Source organism: Apium graveolens, chromosome 9 (genome assembly GCF_009905375.1).
Source record: "Apium graveolens cultivar Ventura chromosome 9, ASM990537v1, whole genome shotgun sequence".
NCBI lineage: Eukaryota > Viridiplantae > Streptophyta > Magnoliopsida > Apiales > Apiaceae > Apium > Apium graveolens.
The window spans coordinates 208861729-208874451 of NC_133655.1; the positions used below are offsets into that span (position 1 = coordinate 208861729).

At 39.6% G+C, this 12723-nt stretch overlaps 1 non-coding gene across 1 annotated transcript; it reads left to right on the plus strand.

Annotated features, from left to right (window-relative positions):
- Positions 1-10050: 10050 nt before the first annotated feature.
- Positions 10051-10157, plus strand: LOC141687696 (small nucleolar RNA R71). The gene has a single exon (XR_012561182.1). It is a non-coding gene; the product is annotated as a small nucleolar RNA R71 (small nucleolar RNA).
- Positions 10158-12723: the final 2566 nt, after the last annotated feature.

Genomic DNA, 12723 nt, shown 5'->3' on the forward strand with positions numbered 1-12723 from the left:
GTACGGGAGAGGTGGTAAACACAAGGTGATTTTCTGATAAGGGAAGAAGCTGTTAGGGGAGTACCATTGGTTTTTATCTGCAGATCCTATTGTACGGGAGAGGTGGTAAAACGAAGGTGATCTTCTTTAATCAGTTGATTCTCATAGGGGGAGAAGCAAGAGATATGGGCTTCTCAACAGGAAATGTGGTTGTACAAATGAAGATGGAACTACTTGAAGATATGTTCAGTCTAGAGGAACATCTACTTGGAATCTGGAAAATGTTAAATCTCATCCAGAACTTTTCTGCTATTTACTTTGCATGTATGTTTATATCTTTTTCTTATTTGTTAGTTGAGTTATCCTCTAGGTATTTGTGTGTTATTGTCTAACAAACAAATAGGGGGAGATTGTAAGTCATATGTCATAGACCTATTTGTATATTCGAGGATTCAACTCAACTCAAATAAGAATGTAATAAGTAAATAGTGGATCGACCGTCAGAGAGATCTCGCAAAGTAATATCTGTCAAAGGATTCAGAGACAAGGTTCATCTACAGACTTGAGGAATTAATTCACTGGAAGAAGTTCAAGAAATTGATCATGCCTCAGTGATATAAGTCAAGATCGTGGATTTAATCAAGTGACAGAGATCTCGTCAGAGTATCAATTAATTACAAGGATTTAATCTGAAGAAAATCAAAGTGTCAGAGTCAAGACATGAAGAAACGTCACGGAAGTTAGTCACTCATGAACCAGACAGTACATCGAGTGTCAACGTTGAAGTGGTGGAATTGATTCATAATTTTCAGTGATTTTCAGAAGATTTGCAGAAGAATGGTTGCTGCTCAAGACTAGAATTAATTCTCTATTAATTAATTAAGTCATATAATTTAATTAAGAAAATAAATTATATCTGCGAAGAATAATTTATTTATTAATTGAATTAATTGATTAATTAATTCTGAATTAATTCTAGGAATTTTAGGAATTTTCAGAAGTTTAATTGGATTAAATTCAAGCATTAAATCAGCAAGACAATTGAAAATGAACTAGCATGACAATCAGGATTGTCATACCGATTGTCATGCTAGGCCATATTCAATTGTTACACCGAAAGTTACATCAGGAGGATGATTGTCTTGCTAGTTCATTCTGATTGTCATGCTAGTTCATTCAGATTGTCTTGCTAGTTCATTCAATTGTCCTACCGAAAGTCTTGCAAGCTTAAAGGATTGTCATTCCAATTCAATTGATTCAGCTGATTGATTAAATAGAAGCAGAGAAGCAGCATATCATTTTAATCTCAATCAAAATACAAGAACAAAAGTGCAGCCGCCTCTGAAACATATTATTCTTCATCTGCTTTATTCAAGATCATAATTTCTAGATTGTAATGTTAAATCTAATCCACTAGAAATCTTTATCTTGTTCTTGTGTATCAATCTAGCGGATTAAAATCCCTAGAACTTAATCTCAAATCGCGTTTAGCATTTGATTCTAATTATTGCAAAAATAGAAAAAGTTCATGTCGAATTTATTCTAGATTTGTGATAATTGATTTGAGATTAATACCTTGTAATCGATACAGTTGTTGTAACACATTTCAAGTTTAATAATATTTTTATTTAACTTGAATTTTGTTTCACATTTTTTATTCCGCATTTTAATTCGATTATTCGGTACTGTTTGTATTCAACCCCCCCTTCTACAAACATATTGGGACCCAACAAAGAGTATAGGTTCAACAAATAAGAAAACTAGCATCCAAGATTACAACTTAAAACAAAGAATCACAAGAATAAACTAGATCATCTTCTCCTTGGTTGAATTATGCTAAACAGTCTTCTTACGTCTTCTTTTTAAGCTCTGGTACGTGCTTCTTATGAAAAGCGTCCTTAAGTTATCAATATATAGCAGCTCATACAGATTAGAAGTCCAGAAATCAAAGTTTTATTCAAAACAGGATTCTTGAAACCCGACCTGGCGCGGCCGCGCACTTCATCAGCGCGGGCGCGCTGTGTTCCTGCTTTTCTGGCGCGACTGCACGCTACTATAGCGCGGGTGCACTGACATTCTGGAGAAACTTCTTCTGCTTATTTTTCTGGCTGGTTTGAGATGGCGATCCTCGAACTTTTATACAAAACACCTTCCTAACACCATTTTAGCATCATTGCAATGCTAAATTTCCTGATATCTTTATTTATGCCTGAAATGCAAAAACACTACAAAACACATCAAATACACAAAATACTTGAGTACAAAACACCAATTCGAGCCTTTATAGAGCATTCTAAGTGGATATAAATGCCACTTAACACACCCCCAAACTTGAACTGATGCTTGTCCTCAAGCATAAACAGACTCAAAGAACAAGAAATAAAAATGCATGAATGCAAAGTACATGAATGCAACGATCCCCTCAGAATAACTAAACCAACTGATGAGTAACATCTCAACAAATAGAGTTATTCGCACAAAGATCAGTCAAACCCCATAAATCAACTTACAAGCCAGAAACATGCGTGTGTGCAATGCTTAACAGATATATTATCGTAACTAGATCAATAATCATGACTCACTACTCACCAAGACAATCACGAGGTTATAAATAGAATAAAAGCTAAACTCAAAATGACTGACAACACTTCAATTTTTATATTGGAGTTATACACAGATTCATGCTTTTATTCATAACACATAACAACACAAATATGCTTATTTAATCGTGCAATGAGTGATGTCCATAAAAGACTTATACAATAATACCCATGTAGCGAGGATTAGGTTAGTGGATCCCAGACTATAAAAGCCTTAGGTCACTAGGCACAAAATCCCCTAAGAACTTAATAACTCGAGTATTAAAGAGCCCACTCGTGATCAATTATGCATAAACACATTTTTTTTCTTTCTATTTTTTTTTATATTTTTCTTCTACAATTTCTGAACGAGTGCATTTCGCTCCATCTCGCTCAACCCTAGACTACTCATATAAAATGAGCCGGCTACTAGCCATTTGTCACCTAGCCACAACAACTAGCAATGAAATCAAATGTTTTTCTTCATTTTTTAAATATACATATTATTTTATCATTAAGAGAATATCCTAAATTCTAAATATAAACAAGTGATTAAACCTCGACAAATAACAAAACATGACCATGATCTAGCACGCAAGCAACCTATAAGACTTCGTGAAATTTTTATTGCTTCTAGCATGCAAATCAACTCGATAGGACTTAACATCCCTCCACGCAACATCACTACACTAGCATCAATATCATAAATCAATTGGTAAAGTAATCTTAAGGGATCATGTTATAATGCAAATACAACTAAATGCAACATACTATCATGCAAAAAATACTAACATGCAAAAAAAAACTTTAAAAAAACTACTACATGGCAAATATGCAACTATATGAACTAAACTATCATGAATAAATAAACTATATGAGACTCACACATAACAAATATTCCTTAACTATCACCCCCAAACTTAAAATATTCACTTTCCTCAGTGAAGGTAATAGTAAGGAATCAGGCATACCTACTCAGAATCAGGGTCATCACCCTCATGGGGTGGAGTGTCAGGAGGCGGGTACACGGAGTCCTCGCCGACTACTGGCCACTGGATGTCAACTCATGTGACTCTGAATGTAGTCCCCAACGCCTGGGTAAGGTCTTGTGCAAACCGACTACGGATGTCATGCATCGCATCCATCCTCCTCATCAAGCGCATATACTGTGCTGAACTCAAACTAACACCGCCCTCAACATCTTGCTGCTACTGCTGTGAAGAACTAGGCTCACCCCTCTGCGCTCTTCAAGCTGCTCTACTAGCCTGGGCGGAACCACCAACATATATCTGATTCGCTGGCCGTCCACCCGAAAAGTGCTCATATGTGTAGCTGAGCCCCTTCTCATCAGCCTTTCCACCATACCACTCCTGCATCTCTACTATAGTCGAACTGTCAATCGGTGCACTGGGCATCTCTAGCTGCTCGTGTGCGGGCCAATGAACGCCAACCACCAAATATAGCTTTGTCACAATGGACGCATTAGGAATAGAGCCTATAGTGCTGCCTCGCAGAAACCTCAAAATACCCTGATAAATCACATACCCCAAGTCCACGTAATCACCCTGCAGAATACCCCACAACAGCTTTGCCCGGTCCACCGTAACATCATGCACATGTGATGAAGGCATAATATTAGCATAAATAAAAGAGTTCTATGCGCGGGCATACCTGTTCATGCACGAAGCATGGAAAGTGTCATACTCGTTTGTGCCCCTCTTGAACTTCCCATGAGTCTCTGGCACACACAACGTAGTAACTATCAAATCCAAGTCAAAATCTTCACCGGTCTTCATCATCCAATCATCCTGACCCTCCTTCCTCTCGGGCTGGTTAATCACCCTCCAAATAGCCTCAGCACTGTAATCCACCGTCAACCCCCTTACCACAGTAAAACCATTCTTGTCCGCCTTCATATTTGCATAAAACTCACAAACTACACTCATGGGTGCAGCAGCGGGTGCCTCACAAAAAGCAACCTAACCCATCTCGAGAATCATCTCCAACAACTTACCATCTCTCCCCGATGGCAAAACTCCTCTCTCCTTGGCTATAGGCTTCGAAAGCAGCCTCGTATACTCCGCCTGAGCCTCTGGAGTAAAAAACCTGGGCCTCACACCGCCAACACTCGAAGAATCGGTGGTGCTACTGCTAACTTGTGTTCGTTGTGTTTTGGGTGCCATTGAATTGAAAAAGAGAGAATAAGAGATGTGTATAAGAGATATTTGTGTGTTTGAGAGTTGAAATGTGATGGAGAGATTTGTGTATAAGTGTGTGTATATATAGGAAGAGAATTAGGTTTAGAATAGAAGTGGGATTTAATTAAGGGAATAATGAGAGTAATGGGATGTTTGAAACTGAATTGGAGAGGGAAATATGGAAGGTGGGAGAAAGAAATTCGGGTGTGAATTTATTTTGTATTTGATTATTGATTTTTCTGTTTTTTTCAGGTCCAGGGAACCAGCGCGGCCACCCCGCCTGGCAGCGCGGGCGCGCCGTGCTACTGGAATTCCAGCCTGGGCGCGCACAGCTACTGGAAAAACAGCGCGGCCGCCCCGCTTCTGAGCTCGGGCGCGCCGTGCTACTGTAGTTGGCACTGAAATTTTTTTCTTTTCTGATTTTTTTGGAGTTTTCTTTTTCTTTTCTTCTTCCTCTATCTACTATTGTACAACATACTTGGGTTGCCTCCCAAGAAGCGCTTGGTTTACATCGTTAGCTTAATGTAGAAACTCGAGATCAAGTGGACAATAAAACGGCACTAACCACCTCACGGTTTGTCGTATTCCCATAGTAATGCTTCAACCTCTGTCCATTTACCTTGAACGCTTGACCCGGATCAATCTCAAAAATCTCCACCGCTCCTCCACCGCTCCATGTGGAAACACAGTTTTGATAACAAACGGACCTTACCACCTCGACTTCAATTTTCCAGGAAAAAGACGAAGACGAGAGTTTAACAAAAGAACTTGTTGTCCCGACACAAATAATTTGAGCACGAGACCCCTATCGTGCCACCTCTTGACTTTCTCCTTATACATTTTATTGTTCTCATACGCTTGAAGCCGAAACTCATCGAGTTCATTCAATTGAAGCATTCTTTTCTTACCAGCTGCATCCATATCAAGGTTCAACTTCTTCAAAGTCCGATATGCTTTATGCTCGAGCTCCACAAGCAAATGACATCCCTTACCATAAACCAACTGAAATGGAGACATGCCTAGCGGAGTCTTGTATGCTGTTCGATACGCCCATACAGCTTCATCCAGCTTTAAAGACTAATCCTTCCTTGATGGACATACAACTTTCTCTAGAATACGCTTGATCTCTCTGTTAGACACCTCAGCTTGACCATTAGTCTGAGGATGGTAGGTTGTAGCAATGCGATGATTCATATTATACCGCTGCATCATAGCAGTGAACTTGTGATTACAGAAATACGATCACTCGTCACTGATTATGACTCTTAGAGTCCCATATCTTGTGAATATCTGCTTATGAAGAAAATTTAGCACTACCTTAGCATCATTCATCATCAAAGCCTTGACTTCAACCCATTTCGAGACATAATCAACCGCCAACAAGATATATTGATTATTTCAAGATGAGACAAATGGCCCCATGAAGTCAATTTCCCAAATATCGAAGACTTCGACCTCGAGAAGCACATTAAGAGGCATCTAATCCCTCTTGGATATACTACCCACACGCTAGCAGCAATCACACTTCAATATGAATCGATGCGCGTACTTAAACAATGTAGGCCAGAAGAATCCTGCTTGAAGGATATGAGCTGTTGTCTTCTCTCTACCATAGTGGCCTCCATAAACAATCGAATGACAATCTCTCAAGATACCCTTCATCTCGTTGTACGGAATACATCTCCTGATGATTTGGTCAGCTCCTTTCCTAAACAGAAATGGCTCATCCCACATGTACCACTTCACCTCATGAAGAAACTTCTTCCTTTGAGCATAAGACAAGTCTAGAGGCATAATTTTGCTCACAAGGTAGTTCACAATGTCTGCGAACCACGGTTCTTCCTCTTGCACCCCAAACAGCTGTTCATCGGCAAAAGACTCATTAATCAATGTCTAATCCTGTGAAGTTGCACTTGGATCTTCTAACCGAGATAGATGATCAGCGACTTAATTCTCAGTACCTTTCATGTCCTTGATCTCCAATTCAAATTCCTGAAGTAAAAGAACCCATCGAATCAATCTAGGATTCAAGTCTTTCTTCGAGACCAGGTAGCGAATAACAGCGTGATCAGTGAAAACTGTCACCTTTGTCCCGAGCAAATAAGATCGAAACTTCTCAAAACCATAGACAATGGCCAAGAGTTCTTTCTTCGTAGTAGTATAGTTCAGTTGAGCACCATTAAGGTTCTTACTAGCATAGTAGACCACATGAAATATGTTGTTCTTCCTTTGCCCAAGAGCTACTCCAACTGCATAGTGAATTGCATCGGACATCATCTCAAAAGGCTCATTCCAATCAGGTGCAGTTATGACAGGTATCGTGATCAAACTCTTCTTTAAGATCTCAAAAGCATCTAGACATTCATCATCAAACTTGAAAGGGACCTCTTTCTCTAAAATATTGCACAAGGGTTTAGAGATTTTTGAGAAGTCCTTGATGAACCGCCTATAGAAGCCTGCATGACCAAGAAAGCTGCGGACTCCCTTAACAGAAATTGGTGGAGGAAGGTTTTCAATGACCCCCACCTTGGCTTTGTTCACCTCAAGACCCTTACTAGAGATCTTGTGCCCAAGAATAATGCCCTGTTGCACCATAAAGTGACATTTCTCCCAGTTGCGAATCATATTGGTCTCAATACACCTTTTAAGAACTGCACCAAGATTTTACAAGCACTCGTTGAAAGAATCACCAAACACATAGAAATCATCCATAAACACCTCCACATTCTGACCAATCATGTCAGAGAAAATGGCCATCATACATCTCTGAAATGTGGCAGGTGCACCACACAACCTAAAAGAAACTCTTCTGAAGGCAAAAGTACCGAACGGACATGTGAAGGTAGTTTTTTCTGATCCTCTAGAGCGATACAAATTTGATTATAACCCGAATAGCCATCCAGAAGACAATAGTATTCATGCCCAGCCAACCTGTCAAACATATGATCAATGAACGGAAGAGGGAAGTGATCTTTCCTTATGGATTTGTTCAGCTTCCTATAATCCATGCAAACTCTCCACCCCGTGATTGTTCGAGTAGGAATGAGCTCATTCTTCTCTTTAGCAATAACTGTGATGCCTCCTTTCTTTGGCACACACTGAACTGGACTCACCCAAGAACTGTCAGAAATGGGATAAATGATCCATGCATCTAGCCACTTGAGAATTTCCTTCTTCACAACTTCTTTCATTATCGGATTAAGCCTTCCTTGTTGCTCAACCGTTGGCTTACTTCCTTCCTGCTAGCAGAATTTTATGCATACAATAAGAAGGGTTGATTCCCTTGATATCTGCTATAGTCCAACCAATTGCCGATTTGAATTCTCTCAAAATTCTCAAGAGATTTTCCTCATCACTACCTGAAAGGTCAGATGCAATAAGAATAGGAAAATTAGATGCATCACCCAAAAAAGCAAACCTCAAGTGTTTAAGCAATGGCTTAAGCTCAAGTGCAGGAGCTTCCTCAATAGAAGGCTTGAGACGCCCCTCAACATTTATCAGTTCTGACATTCCAAGAGATTCAAAAGGCATATCTAGCCTTCACTTTCAAGGAGAAGCATTTAAATACTGCAACTGCTCATAACCTTTATCATCTTCGCTATCTGAATTCCCCAACAAGGCCTTCTCTAAGGCATCAAACCTTAGCATTTGATCAAGTTCTGAAGTAACCACAGAATCGACCAACTCCACTTTTAAGCACTCCTCATTATCAATAGGAAATTTCATGGCATTGACCACATTGAAAGTCACATCCTGATCCAGCACTCGCATAGTGAGCTCACCCTTCTGCACATCAATCAAGGTTCAGCCCGTAGCCAAGAAAGGTCTTCCCAGGATTATGGGAATCTTCTTATCCTCCTCGAAATCAAGAATTACAAAATCAGCAGGAAAGATGAGTTTGTCCACCTTAACCAAGACAACCTCCACAATGCCTTGTGGATATGTAATAGAACGATCGGCCAACTGCAAGGACATATAAGTCGGCTTAGGATCAGGTAAATCCAACTTCTTGAAGACAGACAAAGGCATCAGGTTGATGCTAGCTCCCAAATCACATAAACACTTATCGAACGACAAGTTTTCAATGGTGCAAGGAATAGTGAAGCTTCCAGGATCTTTAAGCTTCAGAGGCAACTTCTGTTGCAGCACAACACTGCATTCCTCCATGAGAGCAACGGTCTATAAGTCATCAAGCTTCACTTTCCGAGAGAGAATACCTTTCATAAACTTCGCATAGCTAGGCATCTGTTCAAGAGCTTCAGCGAAAGGTATGTTGATATGAAGTTTCTTAAACACCTCCAGAAACTTCACAAACTGCCTATCCAACTTCCTTCTGCAGCCTTTTAGGAAAAATAGGTGGAGGATAGATCTATTTCTCCCCTGTATTACCCTCAAGAGGAGTGTGTTTCACAGTTTTCTTCCTTGGTTCCACTTTTGCTTCCTTCTGCACTTCTTCTTCAGCCACCGCTTCATCTTCCGAAACTTGAGCTTTTTTTGGATTTGCAACCCTTCTAGACCTCAATGTAATTTCCTTAACCTGCTTTTTGGCTTCCTTCTTGCCTGGAACTTCTGTGTCACTAGGTAGTGTACCAGGTTGACGACTCAGCAAGACATTGGCAATCTGCCCAATTTGATTTTCCAAGGTCTTCATAGAAACCGCTTGGCTCTTGCACATGAGCCTGAACTCCTCCAATTCAGATTTTCCATGAGCTTGATTTGTACCTCCATGTGGTAACTGCTAAAGTTGGAGTTGTTGTCTTGGAGCATATTATGTTTGTTAAAAACCAGGAGGGTTGTACTGCTTTGCTGCATACTGCTGATAAGGCTGTTGCACCATATTTTGAGTGCTACTCCAGCTAAAGTTAGGATGATTATGGTTATAGGGATGATAGGTGGATGGAACTGGGTGCTGCGACCTCTGAAAGTTGCTCACGAACTGAGCTGATTCACTAGAAATAGCACACTGCTTCATCTCATGCGCACCGGCACAAAGCTCACAAACACTAGTGATCTGATTAACTCTATAATTAGCCAAAGAATCTGCCTTCATCGTCAAAGCCTTAAATTGGGCAGCTATAGCAGTAGCTGCATCCACCTCTAGAATTCCTGCTACCTTGCCTTGAGTCAGTCTCTGAGAAGGGTTCTGGTATTCATTAGCAGTCATCAGTTCAATCAACTCATAAGCTTCATCGTAGCTCTTAGCCCATAGGGCACCACCTGATGTTGCATCGAGCATGGGTCTAGACTGTGCTCCCAAGCCATTATAAAAGCAGTTAATGATCATCTAGTCAGGCATCATGTGATGAGGACACTTTCTAAGTATCTCCTTATAACGATCTCATGCTTCACACAAAGACTTTCCTGAGTGGTGCGCAAACTGAGTAAGAGCATTCCTGATTGTAGCAGTCTTCGCCATAGGAAAGAACTTAGTAAGGAACTTTTGAGCAAGATCTTCCCACTTAGTGATTGATCCTGGTGGTAGAAAATGCAACCAACACTTAGCTTTATCACTCAGAGAGAATGGGAAAAGCCTTAGCTTTATAACATATTCTGACACATTGTTGAATTTGAAAGTGTCGCGGATCTCGATGAAATCTCTAATATGCATGTTGGGATCTTCCATCGGAGAACCCCCAAACTGAACCGAGTTCTGCACCATCTGAATTATGTTATCCTTGATTTCAAAAGTTAGCCGCGATGGCTGGTCTAACAATGCTAGACTGAATATCATTGATCTTCGGCTAAGAATAGTCCATCAAATCCTTTGTATTCACTTCTAGTTCACCCATTGCAACAAGAACTTCTTCTTCAACTTTCTCGACTAAAACCTCTTCTACAACTTCCTCCTCTGCTTCTTCCAGTGTTCTCTTCCGAAGTTGAGAATGCGTTAGCATACACGCTCTCTAGAGTACCTGAAAAAGTAACAACCAAACAAGTAAGTAAAATATTCGAGTCAATAAGGACCACTGATGTCAAGCACATAAACTAAAAATTAACACTGAGTCCCCGGCAGCGGCGCCAAAAACTTGTTAGGATGAAAACACGTGCTAATATTACATGCAAGTATACGCATTCGCAAATAATATATAATTAATTCTAGTTCATTCCCACAGAGACTGGTTTAAGTTAAGTTCAATTTACGCACTTATGCAACTATGATATGGTTATTATTTAATGTTAAGATGATAACAAGTTGAGATTGTTTATAACTACGAGATTATACTAACTAATATTCACTATGAAAATTAAGGTTGATTAACTTATATAACACAAATAGGGGATTCTAACTTCATTAAATACTTCATTCAATAGCTTTTTTGTTCTTAACCTTAGCATGCAACGGTGATGACAACTAATCAGATAACATGAAACTAGTAAACGCCAACTTTCGTTGTATGAATACCCTACTACTAGACATCCATAAAAGAGATAGAAGCTGAATAGACACCAATTATATTGAGACCCTATATTTCTATAGAATTTGACAACATAATGGTTTAATGTGCAAGTTATCTATCATGATTACATAGGGCAAGTAAGATGGTTAAAATTACCTACGAATCATACATATCAAATACATGAACTTATGCTAGCATGGCAAGTTCTAAACCCCTATATTCACTTTCGCTTCAATAGAGATTAACATGCTATCTTATAAGTTCACGACGCTCATAAGACGAATAAGCACGATCAATACTAGGATATCATACAATCACCACACACTAAGGTATCGAAATAATTTAACTATTGAAATCCATAAGTAAATCCGTTAGAACCCCACGATAACGATTAGCCCATAACCGAACTCATTATCATCGTGGATTCCGATGAAAGCATGGTATAATAAACTAGGTCTTTATAAAAGTGAATATTAAACAAAGTACGTTAACAAGAGTATAGGTTCACCAAATAAGAAAACTAGCATCCAAGATTACAACTTAAAATAAAGAATCACAAGAATAAACTAGATCATCTTCTCCTTGGTTGAATTGTGCTAAACGGTCTTCTTACATCTTCTTCTTAAGCTCTGGTACGTGCTTCTTATGAAAAGCGTCCTTAAGTTATCAATATATAGCAACTCATACAGATTAGAAGTCCAGAAATCAAAGTTTTATTCAAAACAGGATTCTTGAAACCCGACCTGGCGCGGCCGCGTGCTTCATAAGCGAGGGCGCGCTGTGTTCGTGCTTTTCTGGCACGGCCGCACGCTACTATAGCGCGGGCGCACTGACATTCTGGAGAAACTTCTTCTACTTATTTTTCTGGCTGGTTTGAGATGGCGATCCTCGAACTTTTATTCAAAACACCTTCCTAACACCATTTTAGCATCATTGCAATGCTAAACCTCCTGATTTATTTATTTATGCCTGAAATGCAAAAGCACTATAAAACACATCAAATACATAAAATACTTGAGTACAAAACACCAATTCGAGCCTTTATAGAGCATTCTAAGTGGAGATAAATGCCACTTAAAAGCACCTTCAACTGACGATATTGACATTCTAGCCATTCATTCTCCTGATGTCGTAGACATGACACAACCATCCCATCATGTATCCCAGCCCTCCCAGACTATTACCTCATCTAGTAGACCTGCGAAGCTTGCATCCCGCAGGATGAAAGAAGAAAAGTGGAGTATCACGAAGAGTTTGAGCATGACAAAGAAGAATGAGATATATTCAGATTGGGGATGGGGCTTTGGGATGGAGCCGAGGATCCCCGGTGATCTTACTATTTAGGACTATCATGTCCATGCATTAGCGATGCAGAGCCTTGCGCCACGAACATGGGTTGATGAGAATATCATATACACTTATATGGTATTGTTCGTTACTTGTTGCATATATTTTACTTGTTGCCAATATTTTACTTGTTACATACATTTTATTTGTTACTAAGTGCATACATTTTCCTTCATATTTATTTTTAGGGATTGCTAAGGAGTTGGGAGGAGGAGATTCACA